Genomic DNA, 4,227 nt, shown 5'->3' on the forward strand with positions numbered 1-4,227 from the left:
TAATTAAATCCCTAGTAGTAAGCACAGATCTAGACGAGCATCCTTAGGAAAACACCGAATGGCTTAAACCCTCTTTTCTTACTTTTTTTATATTTAAATTTATATATATATTATCCAAAGACCAAGTATATTGCTAAAACTCACTGACCAAATAAAGGAAGGATACTTATACACATTGCATTTTCCCTTTCTTTTTCTATTCCCCTTGTTTTCTGTTATTCGCTTGCTTTGTTTTGAAACTTAATTATCATTTAAAGGAGCCCAAATACATTCTACGGCAACCAACCATGTAAAACCTTGAATAGCCTTACTCCAATACAATAAAGTGATAAACCATTCCAACAAAGAAATTTAGTCATTTCTACTAACATAATCTACACTCATAAACACCTCAAAAATCCTCACACAGTAGCAGAGCCAGGATTTGACCTTAAGGGAGACAAAATTTATAACTAATATTTATGTGTTTCCATAAACAAACTTAGATATACAAATTGTGTATGTGGCATACAACACATGCATCATATATACAAAATATTAACCATACTTGACAATTAAATGTATGTAATATGAATAGTAAGTGATCATTCAATATTAGAAGATCCCCTAAAATCATTGCATATCATTATATTGTGTATATTTTATTAGTTTTTTTTTAATATATAGCTAATATTATATTGTAATTTTTTATGTTAAAATTTCATTTATAATTCTCATGTAATAATTTTTTTTTAATAGGATCTTATAATGATTTTTAATAAATCAATAAACCTAAAATAAAGTTTTTGTTAAACTTATAATATGATTAGATTATAACAATTTTAAACCACATAATGACTATTTGAAAGGAAACTGCTTTTGGTTTTTGTTTTAAAGTGATGCTACAGTTACAAACTATTTTACAACATTTTTACAAACTGTTGATGTTACCAACTTCTTATTGGTTTTCACCTAAACCCACCATTAACATCAATTTTTAATTTACCAATAACCACTCACTACATCAGTAGTTTGTGAGATTTTTTTGTAAAAAAATTTATATTTTTAGCATTACTCTTGTTTTGGTGGTATTTTCCTTTCTTCAATTAAGACTTTTTCTTCTTTAATTTAGTTTATTTTATTATCATTTTTTTTCTTTTTATAAATTTTGAACTTTAAAAAATATTGAAAAAGTAAAAAAAATATATGAAGATATAAGATATATCAATTGAGTTTGACTTATAAAAAAGATATCGAGATATATACACACTCAAAAAAAAAAACAAAAAAACAAAAAAAAAAAAAAAAGGATGTACGTGGTTATACGAAAGCAAGCCATCAGCAGGTGATGTCACCAAGTGACATGGCCCCATACTAGAGTCAGAGGTGTAAAGCCCTAAAGGAATGATCGTATTATTGCCACTTGGAGAAACTGCTTCCTCAATTTTGGAACGTAAAACTTAGTCTATTTGGATATTATTTTTCATTTAGGCCTAACTGAACTTTCTGCCAACCAAGTTAACAAAGATTACAAGAAATTAGGATTGTTTAGAATCATCAAAATCGTACAATCCTATCAATCTTGAATAATCATAAAGGTTCTTAAAAGACCTGGATTATTTTGGACAAGTAAAATCGTAAAATTGTAGGATTCAAATTAGAATTTTCACAACCATGTTTATTAGTGTCTAATATATCTTAAAAGTTATAGTACTTTTTTAAAGTGGACATGGAACTCATAATTATACCTATCCGACGCTCAAATGTGACAAGTATGTGTAATCAACTATATAAAGTGACGACATAAAGGAGTGATCGAACCATGTTTATTAGTGTCTAATATATCTTAAAAGTCATAGTACTTTTTTAAAGTTGACATGGAACTTATAATTGTACCTATCCGATGTTCAAATGTGACAAATATGTGTAATCAACTATATAAAATGACAACATAAAGGAGTGATCGAATTTTTGCCACTTGGAGAAAGTGCTTCCTCTATTTTGGACAGTGAAATTTTCTACAACATTCATATTCAATTTGTCCAATTCGCATCCTCCCCAAAAAAAAGATGAGCAAATTAAAATTAACAGGAGGAACTGACAGCATGTGATGTGAAGCTGTCTAGCTCCAATAATTCAAAATAAGATCTGATATAGACTTCAAAATCACATGGCACCTTTTTATACATTTTTAAAAAATGAAGGATAAATAGTAATATTGAGTAGATCGAACAAGTTTAGCCTATAGCTGTGTAGCACCAATAATTCAAAATAAAACTTGTTTAAACTATGAAAAATAATAGGAAACAATCACACTTCAAATAGCAATGAATCAACATATGATACAGACCCGTATTCCACAACTTTTTAATTATAAAGCTAAACCTCTTGCGTGTTCAGGCTCCACAAATGTTAAAAATGAAGTGCAGTATTGTCAGGTTTTTATTCTTTTTTGGCTAAATTTTTTCACACTTATTTACATTTATTATTTCACACCACAGTTTAACATATAAATTTATAGTCTTTTGGCTAAATATTGCAAAAAATTGAGTTTATTGGTGATATAAGAGAGTCTTTTGGCTAAATATTGCAAAAAACTGAGTTTATTAGTGATATAGGTACTGTTCAAAGTTATTTTGTAAAATGAAGAAAAAGAGTAAATTTCGGCAACACCGTTGCCAAAATTGCAAGAAAAAGTATGAGAAAGAGGAAAGATAAGTGATGTGATGAAGGAGGGAGAAAAAATTGAATTTCGGTAATGACATTACCGAAATTCTTGCGGCCCAAAGCTGCTGCCCCTGAAGTGCACCAGGTGTTATGCTAGGTGGAGTGCTCAAAAGGGAATATGAATTGTGGCAATCAGTGCTATGCTAGGTGGAGTGCTCAAAAAGGAAATATGAATTGTAGCAATCAAGTTGCCAAAATTGTAGGGAAGAGAAGAGAGAAAACATGAATTGTGCCAACCAAGTTGCCGAAAATAGGAGGAAAAAAAAAAAAAAAAGGAATTGTGGCAACCAAGTTGCTGAAAGCTTGGAAAGGAATTAAAAAAAAAAAATTTGTGGCACAAAGAGCAATAAATTTGAGTAGTGAGACAGGTGTTGATTGGCTTTTAAATTTGTGTACAATCACAATGTCATGACATAAAACAGAGCAATATGTGTATACATCCAACAGTGAGAGAGGTGAACAAGACAGTGAAAACATCCAAAGATAGGGAAAACAAAATGTTAAAAACTTCTAACAAAAACAATAAATTCAGTAGTAGTAAAACTATAAACTAAAGAAAAGATTCCACATTTCAAATTAGATCGCAAATTTTTAATTTTATCACTTAAATTCCTAAATTAAGGAAACGTTTGAAGTCCTCGTATTTCTCTGTTATTTCATTTTTCGTTATTCTGGGAAGTAACAGTGCAGAGGTAAAAGGAAACCATTAATAAAACTCTGTATTCTATATAGCAAACTAGTTTTAATTCTCTGGCAATCACTTTCTCACTCTAACCAAAAAAAAAAAAAAAATCACTTTAAATGAAGTTCTTTTCTCTTTGCCTTCTTTTCTTTATTGGCTGTGAGATTGATTTATGAATTAGCCCTGGATGATTGTAGTTTAATAAAAAGTTTTCGTTTTCTCTGCTCTATTGCTGTTCAAAAGATATAAATAAATAATGGACATGGACATGGACTTCAAATATGAAACTGGACTTTCATAATATAAAAAATAAATAAATAAATAATAATAATAATAATAAAACCTTTGACCTTATTATATGAAACATGGTATGGACTTTGAGCTTTTTCATGTGATTCCTCATATTAATTAAGTCCTTCGATGATGCCCACAAATTTGTGAAACAAACTTGGAGTGTGGTGATCAACTCTGCACAGCCATGATTAGCCAAGTTCTCTTATCACTAGTTTGGGAAAGATAAGGGCTTCTTTTAATAAAGGACCCGTCTGTTTTGAGAAAGGCTTTTATATACTGAAATGATGATTATGTGAGGACAGGGGTGGAGCCAAGGGTGGTCAAGAGGGGGCAATTGCCCCCCGACGCTGCCCAAGATTTCCCTTTTTAAATGTGTGTTGCTGTAAAAGGTGGAGATATAAACAGTGATAAATAGAGCATGAATAATTGAGCTGCAATGAAAACCTCTTTAGTTACACGTTTCAAAACAAAATTGTAAAAGTGGTGGAGCCATAGAAAGCAACCACGTACATCCTTTTTTTTTTTTTTTTGTTTTTTTGTTTTTT

The sequence above is a fragment of the Quercus suber genome, unplaced genomic scaffold (assembly GCF_002906115.3).
Source record: "Quercus suber isolate HL8 unplaced genomic scaffold, Cork oak 2.0 scaffold_38, whole genome shotgun sequence".
Classification (NCBI taxonomy): Eukaryota; Viridiplantae; Streptophyta; class Magnoliopsida; order Fagales; family Fagaceae; genus Quercus; species Quercus suber.